Consider the following 13,902-nt stretch of genomic DNA (forward strand, 5'->3'; position numbering starts at 1 on the left):
CTTGAGAGTTATGATGATGGTTGTTTCAGATAACGCTGTTGTCCCTGGCATTGCTCACTTGTATTTGGAAAACAAAGCAAAACATGTTGTTGCTGGAGAGTGGACTGCTCGATTTGCCAAGTGAATTATTCAAGCCTTTTTTTTTTCTAATTTTGTATCTGTTTTATTAATTTTGGTTATGGATAATAGTATTTAATCAAGAAGAAATTGCTGATAACAATGCATCTGTGAATAATAACTTGCTTGTCAATCCTCCTATTTCGAATGATACTACTAATCCTAATTTTTCTATTTCGAATAATACTGCTAATTCTAATCCCCTAGTACTTACGATAGTCAATCACAAGGTTCTCCTACTCCTACTCTTAATCCTAATCTTCCTATTTTAGATATGTTTTTTTACTTTTTTTACTATTTAACTTTTGAGTTTGTATTTTGATAAGATCATATGGATTTAGTTGATGATATTTTATGTAGTATTTTAAAATTTCGAAGATATTTTAAGATTTATATTAGACTATAATTATATTTTAGGATGTTTATTTATAATTTATTTATTATTCTATTCTAAAACGGTTTTTTTGGTTGAACCATCGGTTAGACCGATTAGACCAATAAACCAGTAAATCAGTGACTAAAGCGGTTCGATGACCGGTCCAGTTCTCAAAACCTTGGATAAAATACTTGTTTATAAATTTACTATTTTTGTAATTTGTGAAAAGAAAATGCATGCTAACACATGACATAATTCATAGGTTGCAAAAAATAACTATTAATCTCAAAAGCTTTCTGCAAGTTGTGAAAAATTTTTCATTGGTCATTTATGTTTTTCACAAGTTGAAAAATTCTGCTGCAACTACAAACATATAAATCCTATCAATGACCAATATTAATAAATTACACTAATTTTCTTTCACATAGAAATTAATTTTTGTTCATTTATCATGGTATATATATTTTACATGGAGTATATGAACTAAAACGAGTTATTATTCAAATTGATCTCTAAAATTATATTTGTATCTCAATTCGATCTCCAAAATTTTAATTTATTCAATTTGGTCCCTCAATTTGGTATTCGTTATTTGCGTTAGTCACTGACCTTGTTTTTATCATAGAACTATTAACAGCATGCTAAAATAAAATGACAATTACCGCGCTAAATGTTCTAACAACTATCTAAAGTGGCAATTAAAATTTTTTATCTCAATTTGTTCTCTTTGGAGCATTTAAACCCCTAATCATAATTTCATTTAAAGATTTTAAAAGTATCTTAGTAAATAAATTTAGGAAAAAATTTCAATTGCCACACCAAAAAACTGTTAGGAAATTTAATATGGTAGCTGTCAATCTATTTTAATAAGTCGTTAATAGTTCTGCGACAAAAACAGAATCAAAGACTAATATGAATCATAAATACTAAATTCAGAAATTAAATTGAGTAAATTAAAATTTTAAAAATCAAATTGAAACATAAATATAACTTTAGAAATTAATTTAAGTATTAACTTAAACTAAATAAAATATGATAAACCTTTTAACTCTAGATATGTTAATTTGTAATCTCAAACTCCGTGAAAGCTTGGCAAGATGGGGACCCCAGGTTTTCTGACCCCACACATAGACCCATATGTACGTGTATATAAGGCCCTATGAAAGAACACTGCATGGCCAAATCAAAATCAAACAGTCCTAGCTCCCTGCAACTCTTCTCAAATAATCAATGTATTTTATATTTCTGAGTTGAGGGGAATGTCGTCTGGTTCGAGACCATTCTTTTGATGAAGCATAGGTCACTACGTACTCGAAAGAATGATTTCGGACCAGGCTTCATTCCCCCTAACTCAAAATGATGTCTTAGCTTCCATGACCTTTAATTCGCTAGCTACCAACATTCATCATTTCTTTCTGTTTGGCTCCAAGAGAATTACTAGTTGCCAGTAATAATATGTGTAAGTCCAATAGTGCTCTTCTGTGTCTTAATCTTTTCATTTGTTTGTTTATTCAAAACTTTCAACAGAAAACGAAAAGGAAAAAGAATCTGCTTCACTCTTCAATCTGTTTTTGTCTAACAAACTATTATTGATTTGTAGCTAGCCATTATAGATTTATAGTCCTTTGTTTATACTTAATTAGTCCCCAAACGAATTAATATAACCAATCTGCGCTTTGTTTTCATCTTATACCAATCATATTGGAGAACAATGAATGAAGTTGAATGAATGAATGAAACATTACACTGACTATATCATATTTGATTTGCAATATAGCTAGGTTGTGCTGAAACCTTGATTGCCTAACCTTTGGTTTTCTACTCCTCTTTTCACCAAATACGTTGGAAAAACAGAGTTGTAGGTGTGAAATTGTGACTAATAAAAAAGAGAAAAAAAGAATTGATGTGTACGTATACAAAAGTTATAGCTTATCTTTTTAAAGTTGATTTTTTGTCAATTGGCTTTGCTTGTGAGGAGCTGCAAAGAATATAAGTTTTAGGCCTTTAATTTCACTTTATTATTTTTTGTTTTTGTAAGTGCACTTTAATTATGAATTTGTTGCAATAATATTGCAAGAGAATAGTAGGGTAGAATGGAACTTCTTTCTTTTGGAGTACCAATAATGAAACAAACTCATCAAAGTGAAGCTTTGAATTTGACACTTTTTGCATTGTTTCAAGCTTAAGACACTGCCATCATCATAGCCAATCCCTTACTCTCTCTTATCCCATCCTTTCTTTTAATGCTACTGCGGGTCATAGATTATGCATAGCCCTCTAATGCCATAGGATCTGAATACTGGATCTTGTTTATGAGAAATTGTGTATCCCCTCTATATTCCTCATTCTATCTGATCGAGTTTATTAACACCTTTGATGATATCGGAAATGCTTAATAACTCGATTATTTTATTTGAGATTAAATTATTATGTTAATTTTTATAGTTTTATTAAATTTGTAATTAAGTTCTTATAGTTTAAAAACTTTTAATTGAGTCTCTATACCATTTTAAATTTTGTAATTAGGTCTTTGTCGTGTAAAATATATTGGATTTGGATTCTCTAAAGTTTGAATTTCACTTTACAGAGTAAAGTGTGATCTCTCCCCATTGATTTTATAGGTGGGACCAATAATAAATATGAAAGAGAAATTATTCAAGGTAGAAGATTACACTTTATTCTCTAAAGTGAAATTCAAACTTTAGAGGATCCAAATCTAAATATATTAGAGTTAATAGAATATTCTAAAAATTAGAAGATGTTCATATTTAAGAATTTAACCATTAAGTATGTATCTTTAATTTGGAAATGAATATTCTGATATTTTTGCACGGCAAGAACTTAATTACTAAATTCAAAATAGTGTAAAGATCCAATTAAAAATTTTAAATTAGAACCAGAAACTTAATTATAAATTTGATAAAATTATAGAGACTGTCAGATAATTTAACTTAATTTAATATCAATAAATTTATATATATTACATCTATAATTACATACTTATTATATTTAATATTATTATTCAAATATTTTAACAATAATTAAGAAATACAAAATAAGGTAACGTAGAACTGATTTTTTATTGTCTTTCAATTATTTTTGTGATGATAATTATACGAACAAATCAAATCTGTTAATTAGATGATAGCCCTTAATTTCATCAAGTAGATATATAACAATAATAGCAATTTTTAAATTTTTGGTATTTTAAAGGCATCTCTCTCTCCCTCTCTATTATTAATAGAAGGAGATTAATATTCTTTCGTGCATAATTAAATTTATCCTTTCAATTGATATTGTGTACTTATGTTTTGTTTATAGGATTCTAATCTATTCTCTATGTATAATAAACGATTTGACTAGTGTTTCTTTCTCTATATCATCATTCTTATGAGAAAAATTAATAATGATAAATGATGATCTCCAAGAAATAATACAAATAGTAAAGAGCTAACTAAGTATAAAATAATGAACTCTATATAGCTAAGACTCTTTTTTTTCCGAACAATAGCTAAGACTTTCTATCATGGATCGTCTTTGCTACTACAATCCGTACAAATGATTAGAGAAATAACAACATTTACATTGGCACACAAATATAGTATGTACTTTTAGGATGAGATAATAGGAGTCAAAAGAGAAGAGAGACATATTGATGAATATGTTATCACTAACACAAAGATAAAGTTAATTGATTATTCCAATGATCGATAAAGCCTATTTGAATTCCCTTCTTAACATATATAGTTGTTATACATAGACTTTTTTTCCCGTGTTTGATAGAATTAATTTAACGATTTTGCAATTCTATAAAGCATGCATTCAACAAGAAAATCCAAAAGAACTTTGAAAAGTTTACTCAAAAAGAGTGAAAGAGATTTTGTTGGCAATCACTATCACGTAACTTTTGCCTATCACAAGTATACAACAAGCTAATCAAATTTAAAATATACCTTCAGTAATGGCAGATCATATATTCATGATTTTAAAAGACTCATGTAACATGTCCAATTATTTAAGTTGAATGATTTTTAATTGGTAATTTATTCAAATAATTTAGAACTTTAAAAGCTAAAAAAAAAATAAGAGAAAAAACTCAAAACCAGTATAATTTATTATTTTTTTGTCAGTACTTTTAGTTATTTGTCTAATTTTTTTAGTTTAATAATCTAATAATATATTTTTAACCTATATTTTTAAATATTACTAGTTAACTACTGGCTAAAAAATAATAAATTTTGTTAATCTTTTAGTATTTCTCACAAATTAATAGGGGAAATGACTAAAACACGTATCATAGTACTCTTTAAAAAATTATGCCTTAAATAAGTTTGTTATCTCTAACAAACATCTTTTTATTTCTATAAAAAATATTTTTTGGTCTTGGCCATGTAAATTTAAAAATCTTCTATTATAATTTTTAATGTTAGTTTATTTCGTTAAAGATTAATATGACAGATAAATTTTTAACATTTCAGCATATTTCATTAGTCTTTAACGAAGCGAATTGTCAAATTGAGGACGGGAACTAAAATAAAGTTTAAATTTTACTAACATAAAAAATGATAAAAAGTTAAAAGCCAAATAAAACAGTTTTATACGTACATCTAATTATGTAATGTTATATTATTAAAAATAATTACTATTTTTATTAACTACGTAAATAATTATCTAAAAAATATATAATTATACGATTATATAAAATATTTTATATTATCAGTACATTAAAATTAAATTCGAATTATAATTACTGTTAACTTCTTTAGATATATAGTACACAAAAAAATACAAAAATTTGGATGCCTCATTTCAATAATACACCTTGTCTCTAACCTCAGAAAAGGAGAGGAAAAAAACGGGAAGACATACATATATGTTTAGGTTTTTATTGTGGTTAATCAATTGAGAAAGTATGGAAAAACGATGACAATTGTGAATAATATGAATAATGAATTAAAAAAAGAAAATAAAATTATTTAATTTTAAATTTTAAATTTTAAAAAATTAAGATTAATAATTAAACTCATTCACAATATTTACGATTACTCAAAATCCTATCAAAATCTCCCAAGCACTAGTTCTCCTCTTGTTGTCGCAGTCTCACTTGAGCCGTTGCAAATCCCCTCCCCCTCCCGCGCCCTGTCCACCGTTCCGTTGCCACCGTGGGGTTCCCACCGACTGAAACCACACCTTGTTTCTCCGTAAGGAAGTCAGATCCCTCCGCAGCCCCTTCCGTACTTCACCGAGCCGCTGCACCTCTCGATTCGCCACAACTGCAACCGTTGGCTACTGCACCCCCCGATTCCGCCACTACCGCAACCATTGGCCGCTGCACCCCCGTCGGTCGTGCCTAAGCCACCTATATTCAGTTCACTATGTATGCAAATGGTAGTTTTAATGAGTAATTGGATGGTTATTTTATCGTATTCGATTAGGCATAAAATATTACCAATTGCGGGATGTTCAGTTCTCTCTGTAATCGGATGGTTACTGTGTATGCTACGTGGATGGTCATTGTATATGAGTGTCGTGCAGGGATAGTGGATGGTGAGCCAAGCAGCCCGTCAAAGGGAGCACATATTAGACCTTCTTTTCGGCGAGGGAGAAAGAGACACGTGGCCGACGACAAACGCGCGACGGGAAGGAGGAACAATCGGCGATATCGGCTTCTAGCGAGGGAGAGACAGATGTAACACCCTACCACACAGAGCTTTATGTTTAAGCCGTAAAATAGAGGTAGTGTGATATTACGACCTTTAAAAAATAAATATATACGTATATGTAGTTGAAGAAATTTGTAACTAGGAGCCTTGAAGAAAAGTTTAAACAAAAACCACGAAAAGAAAAGTGCATTATACTCGAAAACGTAACACCAGAGAAAAGATAAGGATAACGCATGAGTATATACAAAGAGTCGAGAACCAAAAATACAGAATATCAAGCTCTAGATGCAGCCTGTGAAGCTAAGGCTGGCTGGAGTATAAATACATATATAAGCATAAGCATATATCCCAAAGTAACCCAACATGTATAAAGAAAACATCTAGTTCTCCAAAAAGCCTCTAAGAGGATTAAACATCATATATATACATAGGAGAGTCTATGAATAGAAAATACATAACAAATAACCCTAAAATATAACTTCCCAACTTTGCTTGCCATAGGAACCTCCAGACGTTCACCGAGGCACATCTCGACTTGCATCTGAAAACAACAACATAGATATGGAATGAGAACCGGAGGTTCTCAGTATGGTAATGGTGCCCACATATATAATATATAAGGTCCCAGGAAAGCTAAAGGCGATCCTAGAACTCTGACAGTCAGATTTAAATCTTAAAGCTTATAAATTAAAAACCATAAATAGGGTAAGTTATCTAAGGTTCTTATTTCAAATTCCTTTCTAACTTAACCCCTAATTTCCTTCTTCCTCCAATCATCTAATACTCTGGTGCACAGACAAGCAACACAAGCAAAGCAAATACAAGTAGGAACAGATACATCAGGTAGCAAATATAGTAGGTAAGCATAATATAAAAATCACATAGGCAAGCCTAATTAATGCACAATCAAACAAAATACACATATGCATATAATGGATGTGTGAAACTTGTAAAATTAACGAATAATTAGTTAATAAATTAATTTTTAGTAAAAAAATTAGAAATATAAATTTTATAGTAAAATAATATTGAGCAAATTAAAATATGAATTTAGACACTAATTTTAAAGAATTTGGCCCAAGATTAGGCTGAACGAGTTAAACCAGGCCCATTTTAGGCCCAACCCACTCACCATCAAGTTAAGTAAGTATCAGCCATTCCTTCCCCAAGAATAATAGAGCCCGCTGGAACTTGCATGAAGAGAAGGGAACATTCAAACCCTCACCTAAAATTCAATCTCACATAACTTTTAATCCAGAACTCTGATCACAGCACACACCCGCAACATCGAGCTCTACAAAGTCCAGTAGTTAATTTGGTAAGAAAGCCACATTTTTCTTTTCAATTTTCTCTTCTCCAATTTTAAAATTCAATGTGTATCCATGTTGAATCTTATTTAATTTCAGTGTTTAGGTTCAAGTTAGCTTGCGAGTTTTGTTGGGTTTAGCTCACTTGAGCTGTGGACAAGGTAAGCTTCCTCAATTTCCTTGTGAAATGTTGAGTTAGAGAATTCTATGTTAATTAAAGTGGTAATTATGTTGTTAGATTGGAAATTGGTTGAGAGGTAGAATTAATTTGAGGATATGGGTGCTTGAGATCAATTTTGGAAGCTAGGTTCCTTAGTGAGGGGCTATGTTGATAAGCTTGTGGTGCGAAAATGCTTGAGGTATTCCGGGTTTTTCGAAAAATCGGCTAAGGTATAGTTTTGGTTTTTCGTATTTAATATATAATGTCTTGTGAAAGTTTAGGCTAGATGACCATATGGTAAGCTTGGATTGAAGTCGGTGGTTGATTTGATTAGTGAACATATAAGTACTTGTTGTTAGTATTGTTGAGTTGAGTGGTTGAGTTGTATATTGAATGATGGATGATAATATTTGATATGGATAATGATTATTTGTGGAAGAGTGTTGAAAGCTTATGTATTGATGATGTTGATGGTGTTATGTAATAATATTGAATGTTGATTATTGTATTAAGTATGAATGTAAACTCTTGTGAATAAAATTATTTAAAATTGAGATATGATTGGATATGGAATTATGTGGGGATGTGTGGTTGTGATATGGTATGTTTTAGTGTAGGATATGGCTGTGTGAATATGGTTAATGAGTTATGTTTTGTGAAAATAGATATTTGGAAGATTTTGTAAAAAAACTAGTTTTTGGCCAAAATTCGGCTAGCCATAAGTTGGCTTCTAGACTCTCAAATTATTTCAAGCTTATTTCAGATAAAAATTGGGTCCGTGAAGTATACGCTGTTCGAAAAATGGATGAAAAATATTTTAATATAAAAAAGTTATGTGCGTCGGAAGTTCGGAGGGCAAGGCTGAAATTTTGCAGCATTCAGCATTTTTTTTGCTAATCTGCAGGTCTTGCATATGCGACCACTGCACACGACACGACCAACCTCTACGGTTTGGGCATCTCGCATACGCGAGTAGGGTGCTTGCGTACTCGAGCATGAAAAACATGCCCACGCGCACGCGTGACCCCTGAAATCAGCAAAGTGGGTTTTGTGTTTTAAAATGTAATTTTGAACCTCTAAACCTCTATTTTCACACTTTTAGCCTTTAAATCTCAGTTGTATGTTAAGTGGTGAGCAAAAGACAGGTAGGAGTAGTAACTTGGAGATAAAAAAAGTTTGAGAGGTGTGAATTATGAACGAGAAGTGTGTAAATGTGATTGTGGTCTCGGGTAGTAGGCAGTGGCCAGTGACGAACCCAGAAAATTTATGTTGGGGGAGGGGCAAAAATAATACACATTACTATCAAAAGATATATTAATTTAAATTTAAAAATATAAAAATGTACATTAATTATTCAAATAAAAAAATCAAAAATTACATTAGCCGCTAACTTTCTTCGCTTCAAATCTTGACGGTACTTCTCTTCTTGTTTTCATATTTTGAAAATGTTGAATAATTGTTTCATTATCAACTTGATTGAATGTTTCTCTTTCTATATATGTAACCAAACAATCATTCAACCACTCATCTCTCATTCGATTACGAAGTCAACTCTTTATGATATTCATAGCAGAAAATGTTCTCTCAACTGATGCCGTTGCCACAGGTAGAATCAAAGCTAATTTCAACAGAAGAAATACCAATGGATAAGCAATATGCTTTTTTGTCTCAACTAACTTTTGAGATAGTCCACTGATTCCATTTATATTTGAGAATTGATCATCAAGACGCATATCCAATATAAAATTCTCAAGTTGACTATCAAGTGCCAAAAGTTGAGTAGAAGAGAATTCATGTGGATAAAATTCAACTAAACGAAGCAACTTCTCTTTATCAAATGCAAAAATCGAGTCACTTGGATTCAAACAAGCTATACAAAGAAGTAGCTTAGTATTTACCTCTGTAAAACGATTGTTGAGCTCTTGAAGTTGTCTATCAACCACTTGATAGAATAATTCAACTTGAAAATGATGCAAGTTTGAGACCTTTTGAATTTTGCACCTTGATCTTCCTGGTGTTATAAATATGTCACTCATATTTGGAACAAGAATATTGTGATTATCACAAAATAGTGAAACTTCATTGAGCAAAGAAGATCAACCATCGTCTCTTATACTTTGCAATCGTTGCTTGGACACTTTAACCAATGTCATAGCATTTATATTGTCTTGATCACTTCTTTGTAGAGCTTGAGACAACTCATTAGTAACTCCTAATATACTTTTCATCAAATGTAAATTGAATACAAATTCAAAAGATTGAATATGATTCAATAATTGACATGCTTAAGCTCTTTGTTTAGGATTATTTCCATCTTCCTCAATCACTTCAAGAACTTCTACCACGGAAGAAAAAATAGAAATCAAGCTAAGTATTGTACCATAATTTGAGCCCTATCGAGTATCACCTGCCCTTTTCAATGTTGTTTCTTGATTTAAGCCACGCCCACTAGAAACATCTATGTTTTGTAATGCAACAATTGTCTTTTGCATTTGACTTTCATGAAGCATGTCTTTACGTTTACAAGAAGCTCCAACAATATTACACAAACTAGCAAGCAAATTAAAAAGTAGTGCAATTTTGACCTATTTCTTTGCAACAACCACAAGTGCTAATTGAAGTTGGTGAGCAAAACAATGAACATAAAAAGCACAAGCATTTTCTTTCAAGATCAAACTTTTTAAGCCATTAAATTCTCCCTGCATATTACTAGCTCCATCGTAACCTTGTCCACGTATTCTTGCTATGCTTAAACTATGCTTTGCTAATAAAGATTCCAAAGCTACTTTTAACAACAACGCATTTGTGCTAGAAACATGGACAAGGCCAAGAAATCGCTCCATTACAATCCCTTCTTTATTCACATACCGCAAACAAACAGCCATTTGCTCTTTAACAGAAATGTCTCGAGCTTCATCAACTAAAATAACAAATAAATCATCTCCAAGATCATCAATAATAACTTTAGTAGTTTCACTTGCAGCAGCTCTAACAATATCTTTTTGAATTTTAGGTGCTACTAGTTTAAGGTTTCCACGAGCAGTTTTGAAAACACGATCATTCTCTGTATTATGTTGAGCAAGAAAGTCAAGAAGCTCCAAAAAATTACCTTGATTGTTTGAATTGTACGATTCATCATCACCACAAAAAGCCAATCCTTGTCACAAGAAGAACCTAATGCACTCAATTGTTGCTGTTAAGTGAGTTCGGTAATATTTTTTAGCTTGGTCTGAATACTTTTGAAAAACAACTTCAATATGTTGCTTTTGCTTCATGAGTGCTTCGCATTTTCTTCGAGCTTGATTATGAGCACTATCATGATTTTCAACATGTGTTTGTAATCGCTCCTTCTTTTTTCAATTTGAAAAGCCCTCTTTTACAAAAGCATCACCATTCGCACCATCAGGTTTCATAAGATAGCAATAGAGACAAAAGACAGCATCTTTTGAAATACTATATTCCAACCAATTGCCAAATTCATCAAACCAATCAGTATTAAATCTATGGAGAGAAGTTCCAAAATATGTTTGTGGAAAATCATGTTCTCTTGGTTGACAAGGACCTTTTTACAAATAAGCTCGTCTAACTTCATCCCTGTATTTGGATCATAATTTGAAATTTTAGGTCGTTGTCCAGGATCAGCTACCAGACTTTCCACATTGAATTCTAAGAACTTCTTTTTATTAGAAGAGACTAATGGAGTGACTTCAGATTCTAGTGGTAGCTTTCTTTTGAAATAACTTTCCATTACTATTTCTAAAAATAAAAAATATATATTCTAAATTTGTAAATTTATCAATTCACTTTAAAAATTTATATGCAACATAATTACATATATTAGAATAGAACGAAAGATAAATAAATAAATAATAAGGATCACTAAATTGAGAATAAAATAAAATATATAAATTCATGAAGAGAATAAACAATAGATTAATACCTAAATTATAATTATTTGAATTCAAATTTACAATTGAAAATATCAAAAAGAGAAACAATGAAATTGAAAGATACATAGAGTTATAGAGAGCTATATAAAACAAAATAGAGAATTTAAAATTTATCTTTTGATGAAGCGACGATGACCACTAGATAAAGAATAGAAAAATAAGGTTGAAAATATGAAACTAAGAAGAGGGTTTAAGAGAATAAATGAGTGACGGCTGGGATTTGAAAATAGAAGAAGACTAAATTTAATATATATATATATATATATATATATATATATTGTTTAAAAATATGAAATCAGAGTGGGGCAAGTGCCCCCCCCCCATTATTATGCTTCGGTCCGTGCCTGGCAGTGGCGATGTCCACTTACTCCGGGTATGAGATAGGGAAGAAGATTTATAAATAAATGAATTTAATTATGGAATAATAAATGAATGTATGTTTGAGATACCTGGGCAGTAGCAAGGATGGTGGTTTGTCCCACTTGTTTCAGGTCAATGCTTGAGATACCTGGGTAGTAGCAAGGATTGTGGTTCGTCCCGCTTGCTCCAGGTCAGTGATTGTGATACCTGGGTAGTAGCAAGGGTTGCGGTTCATTCCACTTGCTCCAAGTTGAGCTTTTAAACACCCGCCTGGGTAGTATCCGTAGTAGTGGTTATTCCACTGGCTTTGGGTTAAGCGGGTAGTAGTAAGGGGATTGTAGCTCATACACACTTGCTTCGCATGGGTGTTTTAGCCCATGGTTAGATACCAGGACGTGTCGGGTTGGCTATATAACCGACAGATGATATCATCAGCCATAGGACAGGCATGCATCATGTGCATTTGTGTGTTTTGATTGCTTGTGCATTAATTGGGCTTGCCTACGTGATTATTTTGCTTACTTGCTAAGTTGTTACCTGATATTTTTGTATTCTATCTTTTCTTGCTTTGCTTGTTTGTTTGTCTGTGGTTTCACCGGCATTGGAGGATTGGAGGAAAGGCGGAGAATTCAGGGTTTTGGATAGAGTTGGTTAAGTTTAGAACCTTAGAGAACCACCTAGATTCATGGTTTCCGTTTTAGTTCTTTAAGTTTTATAATCAGAGTGTCGGCGTTCTAGGATTGCCTCTGGCATTCCTAGGACCTTATATCCTATATATGCAGGCACCTTTATCATATTGAGAACCCCCGATTCTCATCCCATACAATATTTGTGTTTTTCAAATGCAGGTCGAGAGGCACCTCTCTAGGCGTCTGGAGTTCTACAGCGAATTGGAATTTTAGGGCTCTATTTTGATGTATAGTTTATATATGATCATATGTATAGAACTCTCCTGATAACTTTTTTTATTTTGCACCTCTTAGAGGTTTTTGGAGAACCAGGATTTATTTTATATGTATTTTGGGTTCTGGGTAAGTATATATATATATATATATATATGTTTATGAACTCTAGTTTTCTTCGTATGCAAGTAATCTCTTTCCTGAGCGTTGCACTTTTAGTTTTGCGATTTTATTTTACCCATTCTTCAAGGTTCCTATTATACTACATTCTTTTCGACTATTATATGTATTTATATTTTATTTTAGAGGTCGTAGCGCCTTGCCACCTCCGTTTTACATCCTAGGTGTAAAGCTCTGCGGAAGCGTGGTGGGCCCATAACCCACAGGTCCCTGGATCGAAACCAGGCTCTGATACCATAATGTAACACCCTAACTACCAAAGCTCGCACTTCCGGCTGCGCGACTCTGATAGCTTGGACATTACGACGACACTTATATTATTTAATACTAAAATATGAGCCTGTTTGAAACTTTAAACCGCAATACCGCTCCCAAAGATACTTTCGTTCGATAACGTACATCCATAAATACCATTCAACTTACAACAACTCATAAAGAGTACATCCATATATATACATAAATATATATAAATAATATTACAAACATAATCCAATACAATTCCTATCCCTCTTACAGATTATATCAAGATAAAGGCGAGGGTACAATAAACCATAACTAAAATAATATAGAGCATCACAACAACAATTAAATAAGCTCTTCGTAACTTCTGCGCCCATATCCTGAAAGGGGAAAAATGTAGGGGGGTGAGAACATCATCCTCGAAAGGGTTCTCAGTAGAGGGTTTTTGGGAATTACTGTAATAGGATACATGAAGATAATCGCACCAGTGATTAATAACCGTCTTATGCCTCTTTTCAAAAACAACGGTTTACAATAAAAGAGGAATCGGAAATCTTTTCTGAAAGAGGAACAGTTCAATTCTCAAAAACTCAAAAGCCTTTCAAAACGGTTTATCTATGCTGAACCAAAGTAGCCTTTCATATTTT

The 13,902-nt window shown here is 32.1% G+C and overlaps 1 pseudogene; it reads right to left on the minus strand.

Annotated features, from left to right (window-relative positions):
- Positions 1-10,208: 10,208 nt before the first annotated feature.
- LOC110263691 (uncharacterized) lies at positions 10,209-11,371 on the minus strand (annotated as a pseudogene).
- Between the last annotated feature and the right edge of the window lie 2,531 nt (positions 11,372-13,902).

The sequence above is a fragment of the Arachis ipaensis genome, chromosome B9 (assembly GCF_059453495.1).
Source record: "Arachis ipaensis isolate K30076 ecotype BB chromosome B9, ASM5945349v1, whole genome shotgun sequence".
Lineage (NCBI taxonomy): Eukaryota > Viridiplantae > Streptophyta > Magnoliopsida > Fabales > Fabaceae > Arachis > Arachis ipaensis.